Raw genomic sequence first — 19,667 nt, forward strand, 5'->3', positions numbered from 1 at the left:
CTTTCTCTAACGTCGTCATCCAACCTTGGCATCTCGCTCATGAATTCACTCTCGAAGGCCAGTCCAGAAGGAGTCACATTGCCGAACAATTCGCGATAGTGTTCCACAAAAGCTTTCTCAATCGACGAAGCGTCTGACGTCACCTCGTTTTGAAGACGTATCTGTTGGATCTCATTTCTTGACGCGTGACGCTTTTCATCGCTCATTGCCCGTTTGTTTGGTATCTCACCCATCCATAGGCGTTCGTTTCTAGCACGTATAACTGCTGCTTTGTATCGCTCGGCGTCGATAACTTCAAGCTCGTGTCTTACTTTCTTTACGTTTTCAGCTAATAGATCGTGACCCGCATTTTGTGCGCTTGACAGATATTCTAGCTGTCTTTGCAGCTCTCTTTGTTTCTGTAATTTATCGTGCTGAAGGCTGCTTCCTCTTTCTATTGCAATGAACTTAACTTGAATCTTAAATTCCTCCCATGTGGCAGTAAGATATTCACCCTCATTTGTCATCAACTCTGTTATCTTTTCCTTAACTCTGCGCACAAATGGTTCATCATCAAGCAGCTTTTCGTTGAATTTCCACATGTTCCAGTTGAATCGTGTTCTTTTAACTTTTTCCCCAATCGAGAAGCTTACCAGGCTATGGTCCGTGAACGATTGCGGTGCGACGTTATAACTATTACAAAGGGTGATCAAGTCGTCAGAAACATACACTCTGTCCAGCCTTGCTCGGCTATTTCGCTGAATGTGCGTGTACTGCGGAATCATACCATCAGTGAGGACTAGGCCCACATCTTCTAAGTTGTGGTCTTCAATTAGTCTGCTCAAAAGGAGAGCACTTTTATCGCGAACCCTTTCCCTTTTTAGTCGGTCTTCCGGAGAACACACACAGTTAAAATCACCAAGTAATATGACAAAGCGATCACATTTTAGATATTGCTCGATACATTCAAAAAACAAAAATCGATCATTCACATTGTTTGGCGCATAAACGCATACGAGCCGCCACAAATCGTGGGAAAACGAAATATCTACAATAAGCAAGCGGCCAGTTTCAGAAACAGTTACACTTTCTTCAATAATACCAGCACTCTTCCGTATTAACAACGCACATCCGCCTGATGTGCCATTCGCATGGCACACGCACACCTTGTAATGCGCCGTGAAAGGCGTCACCATGCGATCGGTCTGCTCTTGGGTTTCGACCTTAGTTTCTTGTAAGGCAACTACATCGAGTTCCTTCTCCATACACAAGCGGCTAAGTTGATACTGCCTCCTTCGCGCTCCAAGGCCACGGACATTTAACGTGGCAACTCTCAGTGCTCTCTCTAGTTTCACCGCCATTTATCTGCAAAAGCAAGCCGATCGCAGGGTGTCGCTGAAGAACAAGCGATCCAGACACACTGTAGAAAAATTTGCATGCATAACTTTTGCACTGAAAACCGCTCGATCCACACGCGTACCTTTAGAGCGTACGCGAAGCCCGATTCCAAAAAGGACGCCATCTCTTCACGACGTTAGTCCGGGCGCCCCAGTAGGCGCCGAGTCCTACTTAGGCGGTTTTGCCGCCGGCCGTCTGTCCGGCGGGATGTTTGGCTTCGGGCGCACGGGCACACGACGACCCGCCTGCGCTTTTGGCGGCGGCTCGTCTTTGGCCCCGTTGTCAAGGTTGCCGTCCAGGCTGCCGTCCAGGTTGCCGGTCGAGTCCCTCGCTCTTTTCATAGCCACATTGCTTGCACTCGATTCTTCGACGTCCATCAAGGGAGTTGCCGGTCCGTGCTCCGTGGCGGCCTCCTCGGCAGTGGCGGATTTTGCGGCCGATTCTTCTTTGGCTCCTTCGTCGCATGGCCTTTGCACTGCATCTTTCGGGCTCGTAGGCAGCACATTTACCACCTTCGTGGCTTTAGCAGCCGGCACATAAGGTGTTGCAACTATGTCCGCCGGTGGTACTAGCACGCGGGAAGCCTCATCAACGTCAGCCTCATCCATTAACAGGTCAGCCACGTCCTCTCGAAGCGCAGGTCCTGCGACGGATGCGTAAGTCTTAACACATTCCGTATCCTGGTGGCCGTAGCGACGGCATACTGCACATTTCGGGACGCGGCAGTCACGTCGGACATGTCCGGTGTTTCGGCACTTCAGGCAAAGGGGTGCTCTGCCCGGTACCACAACTAGGGTCTGCTCACCAGCTACACGAAGTTGATGGGGCAGGTCTTCTACGGTCATACCCGTCTTCAGAACCAGGGACACCGCCCGTGTCGACGATGCTTTATCTTGAACTCCTTGAACACGCCACTTTTCATGGAAAACGTCCGTGACCTTTCCGAACGGTAACAGGGCTGTCCGTATATCCTCGTCCGACACGTTATGAAGCATCCAATGCAACTTCAGCCGCACGGCCTGATTGGCAGGATCAATGACAATGCACCGATGTTCATTCACCTTGAGGTTCTTGGCGCTTGAAAGCTTTTTCACGCCTTCGTCGCTCTTGAAAGTAACCGCCCAAACGTGGCTCATCTGATACGCCCCTAGGGCGATGACATCGGCAAGTAGGCCTAAGCTAGCCAACGCATCTCGGAAATGTTCCACACGATACGGCCTGGCACGCACATCCGCATGCAGAAAAACTGTATTTAAAACTATCCGACCTGTCGGCAATTGAGGCAGCAAAACTTGGTATTCCGGGTCTTCTGAGGCAAAACTCCTGGTACCGCGGCCCTGCTGGGCCGCTGAAGCCGCTCCTACGGAGCTCATGATCGGCACGTCCGCTCGCTAGCGCGGCAGAAAGCCGAATCCCTGAACCACCGACGCGAAGTTGCAGACTGCTATACATTAGTTTGGATTGTTCCGCTTCATCCGGCAGCTCTTTTCAGAAAAAGAAACTGCGTCGGCCGGGAATCGAACCCGGGCCAACCGCGTGGCAGGCGAGTATTCTACCACTGAACCACCGACGCGAAGTTGCTGACTGCTGTACATTAGTTTGGATTGTTCCGCTTCATCCGGCAGCTCTTTTCAGAAAAAGAAACTGTGTCGGCCGGGAATCGAACCCGGGCCACCCGCGTGGCAGGCGAGTATTCTACCACTGAACCACCCGACTTGAAGTTGCTGACTGCTATACATTAGTTTGGATTGTTCCGCTTCATCCGGCAGCTCTTTTCAGAAAAAGAAACTGCGTCGGCCGGGAATCGAACCCGGGCCACCCGCGTGGCAGGCGAGTATTCTACCACTGAACCACCGACGCGAAGTTGCTGACTGCTATACATTAGTTTGGATTGTTCCGCTTCATCCGGCAGCTCTTTTCAGAAAAAGAAACTGCGTCGGCCGGGAATCGAACCCGGGCCACCCGCGTGGCAGGCGAGTATTCTACCACTGAACCACCGACGCGAAGTTGCTGACTGCTATACATTAGTTTGGATTGTTCCGCTTCATCCGGCAGCTCTTTTCAGAAAAAGAAACCGCGTCGGCCGGGAATCTAACCCGGGCCACCCGCGTGGCAGGCGAGTATTCTACCACTGAACCACCGACGCGAAGTTGCTGACTGCTATACATTAGTTTGGATTGTTCCGCTTCATCCGGCAGCTCTTTTCAGAAAAAGAAACTGCGTCGGCCGGGAATCGAACCCGGGCCACCCGCGTGGCAGGCGAGTATTCTACCACTGAACCACCGACGCTTTTTTTTTTTCTTTATTGCCTGCTTAGACATTAACACACAAAAAAAAGACAAATCCATATACACAGTGCACCCACATCACATCAGGTGGGATGGTCGCTAAAATTTCTTGAGGCACACCAGCTCATCAAGGATGCTAACCCAGTCTGGGGTTTCGCTTTGTGCACGATACACTTCTCGTAATAGTGACATACTTTCAATGAAGTTCTCTCGCGCAGAGCACACATTCACATCAGCATGACGTACAGCCATTCTTGTTTTCCACAAACTGTGGAGACCCAGCAACATGAACATGTCGAACGGTGGCCCGTCATCGCTTTCAACTGGAAGGAACCGAATTCCATAGGGGTTTATGGGGAGTTCTTTTTTAAGAGTGCGCTGCAAGATGTCCCAGTGAAAGACAGCATCCCAACACTCAATGAAGGCGTGTTCAATTGTTTCAGGCTTTTTACACAGCCGGCAATCGGTAGTCCAGGGTACGAATATTCCTTTCTGTTCTAGCCATACTTTAACGGGGAGGGTGTTCGTGTGTAGGTGGAAAAAGAAAGTTTTCGCAGCAGGTCTTACAGGCATCCTTTTGACTCGTTTCAGCACATCTTTTCCTGGGCCTCCACAATAAACACTCCTATACAGTGGGATAGGTAACATACTGTCAACTAAATCTGCGTACAGTTTCTTTCTTCTCACTGAGCACAAGTACTCCAGCGAAAAACGTGCGCAGAGTATTCTAAAAGATGCAACGACTTCACGATAGTACCCAGTCGCTCTAGTGATAGCACTAGATGTGGACACAACAAATTCAGGCAGTTCTGTTGCCATTTTCGCCTGAATGACCGTACGGAGGAAAACATTTCTTTCATCTCGCAGGAAGATGAACCGCGATACGATCTGTCTAATGAACAAGTGTGAGAGCCCAAGGCCCCCATTTCGAACTGTGCGAAAAAGATTTGTTCGACTGGATCGCTCCCAAGTGGAGTTCCAGATGAAGGTAGCAAACACTCGATGCATTTTTTGAACGTTTACACGGGACATGAACATTACTTGCAGTATGTACCAAACTTTGGCAATTAAAAATATATTGCAAGCTGAAGCACGTGCAAACACTGACAATCCCCGGCCCTGCCATCCTTTTATCTTTTCTTTCATTGATTCTATTTGGCCGGTCCACAACTGTGTCGAGTCCCGATAGTGCTCAAGGGGCACTCCTAGATACAGTGGAGGCACTGTAGTCCACTGCATACCGGCGAATTTTGTGGGTGTCGCGTCCCAGCTTCCATGCCATATCCCAACACTTTTTTCGAAGTTTATCTGGGCACCAGTGTACCTACAAAAGGATCTTGCAAGGCGGACAGCCTCGACCACGCTTTCCCTGTCTTCACAAAAGATGGCGACGTCATCTGCATAAGCTAGCATTTTAACTTCTGCGGCGTGCAGCCTAAAACCACGAATGTTTTCATTCCGTATGACTGCCATACGTACCTTGGGGGTCCACCGGCAGCTCTTTCTTCAGGGTTCGCTTTAAGACGTCCCAGAAGAAAACTGCCGCCCAGCAATGTAGGAAAACGTGATCTATATTTTCGGGCTTCTTGCATATCAAGCAGTGCGACCCCCAAGGTACGAGACAACCCCGTTCCTCCAGAAACGTCTTCACGGAGAGCGTTCCTGTGTGTAGCTTAAAGAAGAAGGTTTTTACCCCTGGTGGCACCTGCATCTGTTTTACTCTTTTAAGTACATCCTCTCCTGGCCCTCCACTGTATATGGCACGAGTATTCTACCACTGAACCACCGACGCGAAGTTGCTGACTGCTATACATTAGTTGGGATTGTTGCGCTTCATCCGGCAGCTCTTTTCAGAAAAAAAATTACCGACGATTACGGTACTTCCTAATGCGAAATTTGAGCGCAGCAAATAAGCTGTTTCACCTTTTGGATAGATTGAGGCAAAGAAATCGAGCAACACATGTATGCGCTATCACATAATTTTTTTTTATTTTTCACACGTATTCCTTTAACAAAGACTCCACTAACAGTTCTTGACAGTCATGAAGGAAGCTTTGTGGTCGGAGAAATAGACTGATATATGTTCGACTTGGTACACCAATGCTTGATTCTCAAAGACGAGATCTATACAAGTGCCTCGCGAGGTTGTCACAGCCGTGGGGGAAGCAGAGGCTAAGCGCCGCCGCCGAGAAGACCCTGCCGTTCGCGCCGCCGAAGCGGAGGCTCATCGCCGCCATCGAGAGCAACCTGCAGTAAGCGGAAGCGGAGGGGGGCGGCGTGTACACCCAGCGGCAAACGATGGGGGCAGAAGCGCGCGCAGCAAGCGGACAACACGATAAAGGGAGGAGGGAAGAGATAGCAGCGACTGACTGATGCCGCTGACGGCGATAGTGAGTCAACCCCAGCTATCCGCCACACAAGAACAGGGGGGGGGGACCCTTTCCTCCTCTTTCTGCATGGCGGCGACGGTGTTCTATGCAGTCACGTTATCTTGACTCTCTAGCGGCGTCAGCGGCATCCAGCGGTATCAGTCGGTCGCTGCTAGCGCTGGGGGGATGAAAGGGGGGCGGAGCTGGTTACGAGGCCGACGACGACGCCGCCGACGACGACGACGCGAAACCCAGGAACGGACGCCAAAGAGCTGCGCCCTAAAAAGAAACTGCGTCGGCCGGGAATCGAACCCGGGCCACCCGAGTGGCAGGCGAGTATTCTACCACTGAACCACCGACGCGAAGTTTTTTTTTTTTTATTTATTGCCGGTCTTCGACATTACTCAGACGGTACAGTTAGCACACACTTGTGTATCACAAATTCCAACCGTTGGAGGAGGGAAAAAAAACGGAAGGTGCGTAAGGAAAGAAACCGCACAATAAAGCCGTCTGTCCATATTGGACTGGCTTTGTCATACTAAAATTCCTTCATGGCTGTCAGGGGTTCTAGCCTCGACAGCCAATCCGGTACACATTCTTGTATTTTATGGATTTCAATAAATCGCGACATACATTCCTTGAAGTAAGCACGAGCTGGCCTAGCATCAGGATCGCAATGGTACCCTGCCATACGAGCCCGCCATATACAGTGTAGAGCATTTAACATAACAAAGTCATAGGGAACCCCGTCGTCATCTTTAATGGCCAGATACCTGATACCTTGGGGGTCCACCGGCAGCTTTCTTCAGGGTTCGCTTTAAGACGTCCCAGAAGAAAACTGCCGCCCAGCAATGTAGGAAAACGTGATCTATATTTTCGACCCCCAAGGTACGAGACAACCCCGTTCCTCCAGAAACGTCTTCACGGAGAGCGTTCCTGTGTGTAGCTTAAAGAAGAAGGTCTTTACCCCTGGTGGCACCTGCATCTGTTTTACTCTTTTAAGTACATCCTGTCCTGGCCCTCCACTGTATATGGCTCTGTATAAGGGCACTGGGAAAATATGTCGCATACATCTCTATACAATGTTTTCCTTTTCACATCACAAAGGTAATCATTTGTAAAACGAACAGAAAGGAAGCGTACAATGTCAACAACTTCCTTGAAATAACCACGCAGAGTTCCAGTCAAATTTGCCGTGCTAACAACATGTGCCGGCAAAGCGTTACTCAACCTTAGCTGACATACGGCGCGCAGAAAAGGATCGCGAACATCGCGAAAAAACAAAAATCGGTTTACAACTTGACGAACAAAAAGATGCGCCAGGCCCACACCCCCATCCTTCACTCTTCTGAACAAATTTGTTCGGCTGCAACTTTCCCATGTTGATCCCCAGATGAAAACTGCGAACACTCTGTGCAGCCTTTGCACATTTACTCTAGAACAATACAGCGTTTGCAAGACGTAATATAACTTAGTAATAAAAAACACGTTACAAATTGTCGCTCTTGCAAAAATGGACAGGTTAGTACTTTTCCATTTGTCTACTTTTTCTTTCAGTTCCTTGGTTTGGTTCCTCCAGTATTCGTCGCTGCTATTATGCCTGTCGAGGGGAACACCCAGATACCTGGTCGGAGTTTTCACCCAGTTCACGTTCGCGAAATAGTCGGGTGCAGAAAACCAGTCCGCGTGCCACAGGCCTAGCGATTTGCCCCAGTTTACTCTGCTACCCTTTACGGCGCAGAAATGTTGTACTACAGATATGGTTTCCGTTACACTTGGTTTGTCAGTGCAACACACTGCAATGTCATCTGCATATGCGAGCAACTTCACTTCGGTCGCTGCCAATCTGAAACCACGTATTCCGTCATTTTCATTAATTGCTACACACATTGCTTCTATGTAGATAGCAAATAATAGCGGACTGAGGGGGCAGCCTTGGCGCACTGAACGCCTGATGTTAATGGGGGCCCCCAGACACTTGTTAACAATTAATCTTGTTGTGCAGTTTTGGTACGCCAAGGCCACGCCCTCAGTGATGATGGAACCGACATTAACATGATCTAAGATGGCAAACAAAATAACGTGAGCGACACAATCGAACGCTTTCTCTAGGTCGAGCTGAAGTACTGCAACACGGCCACCGATGACGTCACAGCACTCGAGCACACATCGCATCTTATGGATGTTTGAAAAAATAGATCGCCCTTTGATGCCACAAGTTTGATGGTCTGCGACTATTTCCTTGATGACGCCTTGAAGCCTGCTAGCTAAAACCTTCATAAATATTTTATAATCGACGTTTGTTAGTGAAATCGGTCTGTAGGATGACACAAATCTGAGTTTGTCTATTTGATCGCTCTTCGGTATTAGAATGGTGTGCGTTTTTCCAAAGGAAGGTGGTAATGATTTCTTTTCGTATGCGTCATTAAATACATGCGCAAGCAAAGGCGCCAGCTCTCTTTTAAAAGCTTTATATAGACCCGCGCTGAGTCCATCAGGTCCCGGTGATTTACCCAAGTTCAAATCGTCGATTGCCTTTGCGACTTCTCTCTCCCTTATTTTTTCCTCTAATCGCTTTTTTACGTCATCGCTCAAACGTGGCATGCGATGCAGAAAACCTGCTTTAAAACCCTCAACATTCGCTTCCTGAAATGCGAAGAGCGAGTGATAGTACTCAAAGAAGGCGCGCTGAATGCTATCACTGTCTTCAACGACATTCCCATTCACTAAAATCTGCTCGACATGGTTTCTTCGTCCGTACGCCTTCTCAAGGCCCAGCGCCCTTTTAGTGGGCGTCTCCCCTGCCGCTAGTGCATCCGCTCGTGCTCGCACGATGGCTCCTTGATAGCGTTCCTTGTCAAACAGTTCAAGTTTTTCTTTGACGTTTCGCACATCGTCTTTGTACGCACCAGGCTCTTTGCACTCAAGCGTTAGCAGCTGCCCAAGCAGTGTTCTGAAACCCTTTTCTTTCATTTCCTTCTCGAATTTTTTACACCTGGATCTTTCTATTGCTTTCATTTTAATCTTTTCTTTAAAACATTCCCACTTCTCGACGATTGTTCCCGCAGCATCACATTGAACTTCATTAATCGCATCCCGTACTACCTGTAAAAAGGGCTGGTCATTTAGTAACAAGGCATTCAGTTTCCACATATCCCACTTAAATACATGTCGCTTTTTCATTATACCTACGTTACATTTCACAAGGCAGTGATCTGAAAACGACACTGGTACTACACAGTAACCGTGGCATCTTGGAATCATATCCAATGAAATGTACATTCGGTCCAAACGCGCATGGCTGCTGCCCTGAAAACGTGTAAAAGTCACTTGACGCCCCCCTTCCAGACATTCATAAACATCATCGAGTTCATTTTCATTATTTAAATTTGATAACACTTCACTGCTTCGGTCACGCACACCTGCATTATTGACTCTGTCTCCAGCACTCAACACACAATTAAAGTCCCCTAACATCATCACGCGCATATTACAACAAACATATCGTGAAAGGTTCGAAAAAAAACGGGCGCGCTCATCTACTGAATTCGGCGCATATACGCATATGATGCGGAACTCTGAATCACCCATAACAATATCACAAAGAACAATCCTTCCTGACTGACACGAAAAAATGCTCTGAATCTGCAGTCCAGGCAGCTTCTTCACAAGAAGAACGCACCCTCCAGCCGTGCCTACAGCATGGCTAACCACCGCAAAATACCTAGTCGTGAAACGTCGCACCATGCTCCCGGTCTCCTCCTCTCCTTCAACCTTAGTTTCCTGGACGGCTAGTACGTCTATGTCGTGGTCAGTGACCAAACGTAGGACCTGACTTTGCCTACGACTAGCCGCCAGCCCTCTCACGTTTAATGTGGCAATCCTCAGGGACGGTATTTGAGCCATCTTGATCTAAAAGAAAAGTAGGCCCGGAGCATGGTGCTTACCGCTCACGACTAGTCCTCGGCTAGCCGCCTCCAGGACCTCCCGGTTTGCTGGTGTCCTTAGACGTGGCCGCTTTGTCGGCAGGCTTCCTTTCAGGCGGTACATTGGGCTTTGGCTTGTAGCCCATCCGCCTCCCATGAGGCGTCTTCGTCGGTGGTCCCTCACTGGTGCTGGGTGCCCGATCCTCGCGGTCCTTCGTCTGGTCGTGGGTGCGCTTGACGGAGGCAGCAAGAGCCCCAGTACGGTCGTCGTCGGTGACGCCCTCGTCCTGCTGCATTGCGGTCGCGTCGTCAGTTGCGTCTTCACTGACGTTTCCCGTCGCCTGCCCCTGGGTCGTAGCATCCCGTTCCGTCCTACTCGGCTTCTGAGTAGCCTCAGCCGCGTTGCCGTCTACCTCCAGAATCGTCGTCCCACTACTTGTCTCTGTCGACACCATGTCACCGGTTCCTTTAGCCGCGTCCTCCGCCTCGGCCACATCCATGAGGTGCTCTGCCGCAACATCATTCACTGGTGGGCCTGTCACAGCGGCATAGGACTTCACGCATTCAGCGTCGACGTGGCCGAAACGTCTGCACCGGATACAACGCGGTACTCTGCACTCACGGCGGACGTGTCCCGTGCCGTGGCAGCGCAGGCACTGCATCGGTCGACCGGGAACGACGACCAAGGCTAACTCTCCACCGACGCGGATCTGATGGGGGAGGTCTTCCACCTTCATGCTGGCCTTCAGCTTGAGAAGGACGGTCCTGGTGGTTGAGATCTTGGTTCCCATGCCTTCAACGCGCCACCGTTCCCGGCTCACCTCCTCCACCTTGCCGAAAGCCGCGAAAGCCGTCCGGACGTCCTCGTCGGCAACGCCGTAGAGCAGCCAGTGAAGCCTAAGCTTCACCTGTTGGTCCTGCGGGTCAATGATGAGGCACCGTCGTCCCTTCACTTGAAGTTCCTTCAGGGCAAGCAGCCTTTTCGTTGCAGTTGCATCGCAGAGGGTCACTGCCCAGACGTGGTTGATTTGGTACGCCCCTATGCATACCACATCCGGCAGCAGGCCCGTCGGCAGAAGGGCATCCCTGAAATCCTCCACCTTGTACGGCCTCGCACGTACATCACCGTGCAAAAAGACGGTGTTAATCACCAGTTGGCCTTTAGGCAGCTGCGGCAAAATAAAAGCATAATCCTTATCATCGTTGAGCCTATTTCCGCGGCCAAAAGTGGCCGCTGTCGCTGCTCCACTGGAGCCCATGATCCTGCTGACCGCTCAGCTCGGCTGCCGGAAGCAGAATGACCACCGACGCGAAGTTGCTGACTTCTATACATTAGTTTGGATTGTTCCGCTTCATCCGGCAGCTCTTTTCAGAAAAAGAAACTGCGTCGGCCGGGAATCGAACCCGGGCCACCCGCGCGGCAGGCGAGTATTCTACCACTGAACCACCGACGCGAAGTTGCTGACTGCTATACATTAGTTTGGATTGTTCCGCTTCATCCGGCAGCTCTTTTCAGAAAAAGAAACTGCGTCGGCCGGGAATCGAACCCGGGCCACCCGCGTGGCAGGCGAGTATTCTACTACTGAACCACTGACGCGAAGTTGCTGACTGCTATACATTAGTTTGGATTGTTCCGCTTCATCCGGCAGCTCTTTTCAGAAAAAGAAACTGCGTCGGCCGGGAATCGAACACGGGCCACCCGCGTGGCAGGCGAGTATTCTACCACTGAACCACCGACGAGAAGTTGCTGACTGCTATACATTAGTTTGGATTGTTCCGCTTCATCCGGCAGCTCTTTTCAGAAAAAGAAACTGCGTCGGCCGGGAATCGAACCCGGGCCACCCGCGTGGCAGGCGAGTATTCTACCACTGAACCACCGACGCTTTTTTTTTTTCTTTATTGCCAGTCCTCGACATAACACAACACAAATTCCTAAATGATATAAACAAAGACCAAAGAAGCAAAAGGGATGAATACACAAACGGAACAAGGAACAGTAATATTTACATTCGCTGCCGTCCGCTACTGTGGCACGACGTTGTCGGATTAAAATTCCTTTAGTGCTGTAAGGGGTTCAACCCTCGACAGCCACTCAGGAACAGGCTGTTGCATCTTGATCACTTCCACATGCCGTTGCATGGATTCACAAAAGTACAGACGCGCCGGTCGGGCATCCGGGTCACAATGGTAACCCGCCATTCTTGCGCGCCATAAACTGTGGAGGCCCGTAAGCATGATCAGGTCGTACGGGAAACCTTCGTCGTCATATACTGGCAGAAACCTGATTCCGTGGGGATCTATAGGTAGCTCCTTTTTTAGAGTCCTTTGTAGCACGTCCCAGAAAAAGACCCCTTCCCAACAGTGGATGAAGACGTGATCTATGCTTTCTGTTTTTTTACATATAAGGCAGTGGGTTCCCCATGGCATGTAGAACCCACGTTGTTCAAGGAAGATTTTAACAGGTACAGTACCAGTGTGTAATTTAAAAAAGAACGATTTAGTGGCTGGTTGAACTGGCATCTTCTTCACCCTTTTCAATACATCTAGGCCTGGGCCTCCACTGTACGGGGCTCTGTACATAGGTACCAGCAAAACACTGTCACATAAATCACGATATAACTTTTTCCGTTTTACACTCCACAAATATGCACTTGAAAAACGAACACGCAAAAAGGAAACACTCTGAACTATTTCCCGAAAGAAACCACGGACTGGTCCTGGCATTATTTCCGTACCTACAACGAATTCGGGAAGTGATCTTGACAGCCTCATTTGGATCACCGTGCGCAGAAATGGGTCGTTTGTATCTCGAAAGAAGGAGAATCTATTCACCAGTTGACGCAAGAAGAGGTGCGCCAACCCCAGACCACCATCCTTCACGCGCCGGAAGAGATTATCTCGGCTACATCGCTCCCAGCTTGATGCCCACACGAATACAGCGAACACGCGGTGCAGTTTCTGCACATTAATACGAGAGCACTGTAGTACCTGCATTACGTACCAGATCTTTGTCACGAGAAACATGTTGCACGCTGTAGCTCTCGCGAATATTGATAGGTAACAGGCGTTCCATCGGTCGGCTTTTTCTTTTAGTTGTTTTGTCCGCTCCTTCCAGTACTCGCTACTGTCCTTGTAGGCATCAAGGGGTGCTCCAAGGTACTTAACTGGCGTCGTGACCCAGTTTACGTTCGAAAAGTGGTCTGGTGTAGACGCCCATCTTCCATGCCAAAACCCCAAACATTTCTGCCAGTTAACGTAGCTGTTAGTGACGTTACCAAACTTTTTGACGATAATTACAGTATTCAATACACTTTGTTTGTCCTTACAGCACACAGCCACATCGTCAGCGTATGCCAGTAGCTTCACTTCTGCTGATTGAAGACTAAACCCCTTAATACGTTCATTTTCAATGATGGCCAGACATAGCGTTTCTATGTAGACACAAAACAGGAGTGGACTGAGTGGACAACCCTGGCGAACGGAGCGCTTCACGTTAATGGGGGCCCCTAACATCTGATTAATTATAAGTCTGGTATAGCAGCTCCGGTACGCCATGGTCACCCCTTCAGTGATTATGTGGCCAAAATTAACGTGTTCAAGGATGGTAAGCAATATGTCGTGAGAAACACAATCAAACGCCTTCTCCAAGTCTAGCTGGAGGATGGCTACTGCATCGCACATGGCGTCACAACACTCCAGCACACACATCATTTTATGGATGTTAGTGAAAATGGTTCTTCCACGAATACCACACGTCTGGTGTGGGCCGACTACTTCCTGAATAACTGACTGGACCCGTCGTGCCAACACCTTCATCAATATTTTGTAGTCACAGTTAGTAAGCGCTATGGGTCTGTAGGAGGAAAGTTGCTTGAGCTTTTCGGTCTCTTCTGTTTTCGGTATTAGTACTGTATGGGACTGGCCAAAGGATGGTGGAAGTATTTTCAGTTCATATGCTTCATTGAAAACTGCTGTTAAGATAGGAGCTAGGTGGCTTTTGAACGATTTGTACCATGCGGCACAAAGACCGTCTGGACCTGGCGACTTCCCAGGATTCAGGTCTTCGATGGCTTTCATCACTTCATGTTCTGTTAATGGTCGTTCTAAGGTTTCTTTAACCTCACTCGACAGCTGTGGGATTCGTTGCAAAAATAATTTCTTGAAATCGTGCATGTTGACAGGCCTGAATGTAAAAAGTTCTTTGTAATGCTCAAAGAAAGCACGCCCTATATTATTGTTATCCGTTAATACCACCCCTTCATATTCGATAGCCTCAATCTGCTTACGTCTCGAGTGCTTTTTTTCTAACCCCAGTGCTCTTTTCGTTGGCGTTTCCCCGCATGATAGCCTTTCTGCTCTGGCGCGCACTAGCGCACCTCGGAAGCGATCTTCGTCGAATACCTCGAGCTTCTTCTTAACGGCGCGCATATCTTGTTGATAGGCACCAGGTTGCATGCATTCAAGCTTCGCAAATTTTTCTAGCAATGTTTTTAAATCCTTTTCTCTGGCCTTTTGTTCATATCGCAGTACGCTACTTCTTTCGATTGCCTTCAATTTAATGCTTTGCTTCAGCAACTCCCATTCCTCACCAAATTTCGTAGAACTGTCTGTTCCAAAAGAATTCAGAGCAGCCACTACATTTTCGTTAAAAGTTTCATCCCGTAACAGCTCTGCATTCAATTTCCACAGTTCCCAGACGAACTTTTTTCGTTCTTTCTTGCTGCCCACCGTGCATTTTACCAGGCAGTGGTCAGAATATGATATGGCCGTAACTGTGTAGCACTGGCATTTTTCAACTAAATCATATGAAAGATAGATACGGTCTAAGCGTGCGTGACTTGTGCCCTGAAAGTGAGTGTAGCTTACGTCTCCGTGACCGCGAAAACATTCTGCGATATCTTCTAATTCGAATTCGTGTGTGATCTGCGCCAGGATATCACTACTTTTGTCACAAACCACGCGACGCGTAGACCTATCCTCAGCTTTCAATACGCAGTTGAAGTCGCCTACACAGGCTATCATTTTTTGCACATGTAAATGATGCTTTAAACTCAAAAAGAAATTTGCCCTCTCTTGCACAGTATTAGGCGCATAAATGCAAAACACGCGCCATTGGACATTACAATAGCTGAAGTCACAAAAGACAAGTCGACCAGAAGTACAGGAGAAGTAACCATCTATAACAAGACCAGGGAGCTTCCTCACGAACAGCACACACCCTGCCGAAGTCCCTAAGGCGTGGCTCACTACCGTATAGTAGTTATACGTGAACCTTTGCACCATGCTCCCGGTCTCTTCCTCGCCGTCTACCTTGGTTTCTTGCACTGCTAAAACGTCGAGGTCGTGGTCCACTAGTAGTCTGTAAACCTGACTCTGTTTCCTTTTGGCGGCCAGACCTCGAACGTTTAGCGTGCCGAGGCTAAGCGACGGGTTGGTAGCCATTATTGGTGAAAACCGGAAGGGGAGAAGGCCCGGAGCATGGTGCTCACCTTAACGTCTAGCTGACCGCTAGACGCCTCCGTGGCCATCCGGCGGCCGTCGCCCGGGTTCCTCTTTGGTCGGCTTCGGGGTAAGCCTACGGTCAGTCTCCAGGTTCGGCTTAGCCTTGAGGGTGGAGCGCCTTCCAGGTAGCGTCTTAGCGGGTGGTGCCTCGGAGTCAGCGCCGGCCTTTCCGTCGACTTTCTCCTCGTGCTGCAGGGATCTCTTGCCCGGTGCCGAGACGGATTCGACGCGGGCGCTAGCAGGGGTCGCGTTGTCGTCCGCCTCTGCCTGCGTTGCATCCGTAGCTGGCTGGTGGCTCTCATTTTCTTGCGGGGCCGTCTTCACGCTCTCGACTGTAGCTGCTGGTTCTTTGGGGGGAGGGATATTCCTTCCTCCTTCGGCTTGCTTGGTCGTCGCGCCGGTTTCTGCCGCCACTTTGCCGTTTCCAGCTCCCGTGGCCGCTTCCTCCGCCTCGGTCACGTCCATTACATGGTCTAACGTCGACGGCTCGCTCTCCGCCGAACCCGCGGCTACTGCGTATGAACGCACACAGTCCGCGTCGTTGTGTCCAAAACGCCTGCACCGCGAGCAACGGGGAACCTTGCATTCACGACGAACGTGGCCAGAGCCCCGGCAGCGCAGGCACTGCATGGGACGTCCTGGGGCTACCACCAGCGCAAGCTCGCCGGCGACGCGGATCTGGTGGGGCAGGTCGTCGACTTTCATTCCTGCCTTCAGCTGCAGCAGCACTGCTCGGGTCGTCGAGCCCTTGTCGGAAACGCCATCCACTCGCCAGCGCTCCCGGGTCACTTCCGTCACCTTGCCGAAGGAGGCCAGCGCGGTCTTGACGTCTTCGTCGTCCACCCCATGCAGAAGCCAGTGGATACGAAGCTTCACCTGTTGTTCCTTGGGGTCGATGACCAGGCAGCGACGCCCCTTCACCTGCAGCTCCTTTAGGGCCGCCACCTTTTCGGCAGCCTCGGCTGTCTTCATCGTCACCGCCCATACATGGTTTATTTGGTATGCTCCAAGGGCGACGACGCCAGAGAGCATACCAACAGCTTGAAGCGCGTCTCGAAAATCTTCTACACGAAACGGGCGAACACGAGCGTCGCCGTGCAAAAAAACTGTGTTCAAAACAATACGTCCTGTAGGTAGGCGAGGCAAAATTATTTGGTAATCTTTATCTTCTTCCGTCGAAAGCCTGTTGCCGCGGCTAACAGCCGCATATGCCGCTCCATTGGAGCCCATGATCCCGCGATCCGTTCAGCTCGGGAGCCGGAAGCAGAATGAATGAACCACCGACGCGAAGTTGCTGACTGCTATACATTAGTTTGGATTGTTCCGCTTCATCCGGCAGCTCTTTTCAGAAAAAGAAACTGCGTCGGCCGGGAATCGAACCCGGGCCACCCGCGTGGCAGGCGAGTATTCTACCACTGAACCACCGACGCGAAGTTGCTGACTGCTATACATTAGTTTGAATTGTTCCACTTCATCCGGCAGCTCTTTTCAGAAAAAGAAACTGCGTCGGCCGGGAATCGAACCCGGGCCACCCGCGTGGCAGGCGAGTATTCTACCACTGAACCACCGACGCGAAGTTGCTGACTGCTATACATTAGTTTGAATTGTTCCACTTCATCCGGCAGCTCTTTTCAGAAAAAGAAACTGCGTCGGCCGGGAATCGAACCCGGGCCACCCGCGTGGCAGGCGAGTATTCTACCACTGAACCACCGACGCGAAGTTGCAGGCTGCTATACATTAGTTTGGATTGTTCCGCTTCATCCGGCAGCTCTTTTCAGAAAAAGAAACTGCGTCGGCCGGGAATCGAACCCGGGCCACCCGCGTGGCAGGCGAGTATTCTACCACTGAACCACCGACGCGACGTTGCTGACTGCTATACATTAGTTTGGATTGTTCCGCTTCATCCGGCAGCTCTTTTCAGAAAAAGAAACTGCGTCGGCCGGGAATCGAAGCCGGGCCACCCGCGTGGCAGGCGAGTATTCTACCACTGAACCACCGACGCTTTTTTTTTTCTTTATTGCCTGCTTAGACATTAACACACACAAAAAAAAATCCATATACACAGTGCACCCACATCACATCAGGTGGGATGGTCGCTAAAATTTCTTGAGGCACACCAGCTCATCAAGGATGCTAACCCAGTCTGGGGTTTCGCTTTGTGCACGATACACTTCTCGTTATAGTGACATACTTTCAATGAAGTTCTCTCGCGCAGAGCACACATTCACATCAGCATGACGTACAGCCATTCTTGTTTTCCACAAACTGTGGAGACCCAGCAACATGAACATGTCGAACGGTGGCCCGTCATCGCTTTCAACTGGAAGGAACCGAATTCCATAGGGGTTTATGGGGAGTTCTTTTTTAAGAGTGCGCTGCAAGATGTCCCAGTGAAAGACAGCGTCCCAACACTCAATGAAGGCGTGTTCAATTGTTTCAGGCTTTTTACACAGCCGGCAATCGGTAGTCCAGGGTACGAATATTCCTTTCTGTTCTAGCCATACTTTAACGGGGAGGGTGTTCGTGTGTAGGTGGAAAAAGAAAGTTTTCGCAGCAGGTCTTACAGGCATCCTTTTGACTCGTTTCAGCACATCTTTTCCTGGGCCTCCACAATAAACACTCCTATACAGTGGGATAGGTAACATACTGTCAACTAAATCTGCGTACAGTTTCTTTCTTCTCACTGAGCACAAGTACTCCAGCGAAAAACGTGCGCAGAGTATTCTAAAAGATGCAACGACTTCACGATAGTACCCAGTCGCTCTAGTGATAGCACTAGATGTGGACACAACAAATTCAGGCAGTTCTGTTGCCATTTTCGCCTGAATGACCGTACGGAGGAAAACATTTCTTTCATCTCGCAGGAAGATGAACCGCGATACGATCATTCTAATGAACAAGTGTGAGAGCCCAAGGCCCCCATTTCGAACTGTGCGAAAAAGATTTGTTCGACTGGATCGCTCCCAAGTGGAGTTCCAGATGAAGGTAGCAAACACTCGATGCATTTTTTGAACGTTTACACGGGACATGAACATTACTTGCAGTATGTACCAAACTTTGGCAATTAAAAATATATTGCAAGCTGAAGCACGTGCAAACACTGACAATCCCCGGCCCTGCCATCCTTTTATCTTTTCTTTCATTGATTCTATTTGGCCGGTCCACAACTGTGTCGAGTCCCGATAGTGCTCAAGGGGCACTCCTAGATACAGTGGAGGCACTGTAGTCCACTGCATACCGGCGAATTTTGTGGGTGTCGCGTCCCAGCTTCCATGCCATATCCCAACACTTTTTTCGAAGTTTATCTGGGCACCAGTGTACCTACAAAAGGATCTTGCAAGGCGGACAGCCTCGACCACGCTTTCCCTGTCTTCACAAAAGATGGCGACGTCATCTGCATAAGCTAGCATTTTAACTTCTGCGGCGTGCAGCCTAAAACCACGAATGTTTTCATTCCGTATGACTGCCATACAAAAGGGTTCGAGGTACAGGGCAAAAAGCAAGGGAGACAAGGGACAGCCTTGCCGTACAGACGAGCGGAGTGGCACCCGCGAACTAAGACACTTATTAACTATAAGCTGCATGTAACAGTCTTCATAAGCCATTTTAACGCCATCTACAATGACGCTCCCAACATTACAGTACTGCAGTATAGCGAAAAGCACCTCATGTGACACCCGGTCGAACGCCTTCGCAAGGTCTAGCTGCAACATGGCCACCCGACCCCCAATGGCATCGCAACATTCAAGCACATTCCTTGCAATGTGGGTGTTCGTGAAAATGGTGCGGCCTTTAATGCCACACGTCTGGTGTGGCCCTACAAGCTGCTGAATCACGCTTTGAAATCGTCGAGCCAGTACTTTCATAAATATTTTGTAATCTGTGTTGGTCAGACTTATCGGTCTGTATGAACTTACTGAAAGGAGCTTTTCCCGTTCATCGGTTTTCGGAATTAATACTATGTGCGAAGTCTGGAATGAGGGTGGTACTTTTTTAAATTCATACGCCTCTGAGAGTAGTCGGTGCCATATACACGCAAACTCCTGACTGAATGCCTTGTAAAAAGCGGCGCCTAGGCCGTCCGGCCCTGGCGATTTGCCTGATGGCAGTTCTTCTATCGCCCTTTCAATCTCGGACACAGCTATTGGTCTCTCAAGACTTTCTCTAACGTCGTCATCCAACCTTGGCATCTCGCTCATGAATTC

At 50.0% G+C, this 19,667-nt stretch overlaps 13 non-coding genes across 13 annotated transcripts; all 13 read right to left on the minus strand.

The window, feature by feature from the left end:
• Positions 1 to 2,879: 2,879 nt before the first annotated feature.
• TRNAG-GCC (transfer RNA glycine (anticodon GCC)) lies at positions 2,880 to 2,950 on the minus strand. Its single transcript has one exon. It is a non-coding gene; the product is annotated as a tRNA-Gly (tRNA).
• Positions 2,951 to 3,166: 216 nt separating this feature from the next.
• Positions 3,167 to 3,237, minus strand: TRNAG-GCC (transfer RNA glycine (anticodon GCC)). The gene has a single exon. It is a non-coding gene; the product is annotated as a tRNA-Gly (tRNA).
• A 72-nt stretch (positions 3,238 to 3,309) lies between these two features.
• Positions 3,310 to 3,380, minus strand: TRNAG-GCC (transfer RNA glycine (anticodon GCC)). Its single transcript has one exon. It is a non-coding gene; the product is annotated as a tRNA-Gly (tRNA).
• Positions 3,381 to 3,452: 72 nt separating this feature from the next.
• On the minus strand, positions 3,453 to 3,523 carry TRNAG-GCC (transfer RNA glycine (anticodon GCC)). The gene has a single exon. It is a non-coding gene; the product is annotated as a tRNA-Gly (tRNA).
• Positions 3,524 to 3,595: 72 nt separating this feature from the next.
• TRNAG-GCC (transfer RNA glycine (anticodon GCC)) lies at positions 3,596 to 3,666 on the minus strand. Its single transcript has one exon. It is a non-coding gene; the product is annotated as a tRNA-Gly (tRNA).
• Positions 3,667 to 6,325: 2,659 nt separating this feature from the next.
• TRNAG-GCC (transfer RNA glycine (anticodon GCC)) lies at positions 6,326 to 6,396 on the minus strand. The gene has a single exon. It is a non-coding gene; the product is annotated as a tRNA-Gly (tRNA).
• Positions 6,397 to 11,343: 4,947 nt separating this feature from the next.
• TRNAG-GCC (transfer RNA glycine (anticodon GCC)) lies at positions 11,344 to 11,414 on the minus strand. The gene has a single exon. It is a non-coding gene; the product is annotated as a tRNA-Gly (tRNA).
• Positions 11,415 to 11,772: 358 nt separating this feature from the next.
• Positions 11,773 to 11,843, minus strand: TRNAG-GCC (transfer RNA glycine (anticodon GCC)). The gene has a single exon. It is a non-coding gene; the product is annotated as a tRNA-Gly (tRNA).
• Positions 11,844 to 16,821: 4,978 nt separating this feature from the next.
• On the minus strand, positions 16,822 to 16,892 carry TRNAG-GCC (transfer RNA glycine (anticodon GCC)). Its single transcript has one exon. It is a non-coding gene; the product is annotated as a tRNA-Gly (tRNA).
• A 72-nt stretch (positions 16,893 to 16,964) lies between these two features.
• On the minus strand, positions 16,965 to 17,035 carry TRNAG-GCC (transfer RNA glycine (anticodon GCC)). Its single transcript has one exon. It is a non-coding gene; the product is annotated as a tRNA-Gly (tRNA).
• Positions 17,036 to 17,107: 72 nt separating this feature from the next.
• Positions 17,108 to 17,178, minus strand: TRNAG-GCC (transfer RNA glycine (anticodon GCC)). Its single transcript has one exon. It is a non-coding gene; the product is annotated as a tRNA-Gly (tRNA).
• A 72-nt stretch (positions 17,179 to 17,250) lies between these two features.
• On the minus strand, positions 17,251 to 17,321 carry TRNAG-GCC (transfer RNA glycine (anticodon GCC)). The gene has a single exon. It is a non-coding gene; the product is annotated as a tRNA-Gly (tRNA).
• A 72-nt stretch (positions 17,322 to 17,393) lies between these two features.
• On the minus strand, positions 17,394 to 17,464 carry TRNAG-GCC (transfer RNA glycine (anticodon GCC)). Its single transcript has one exon. It is a non-coding gene; the product is annotated as a tRNA-Gly (tRNA).
• Positions 17,465 to 19,667: the final 2,203 nt, after the last annotated feature.

Source organism: Dermacentor variabilis, unplaced genomic scaffold (genome assembly GCF_050947875.1).
Source record: "Dermacentor variabilis isolate Ectoservices unplaced genomic scaffold, ASM5094787v1 scaffold_29, whole genome shotgun sequence".
In the NCBI taxonomy this organism is placed as follows: Eukaryota; Metazoa; Arthropoda; class Arachnida; order Ixodida; family Ixodidae; genus Dermacentor; species Dermacentor variabilis.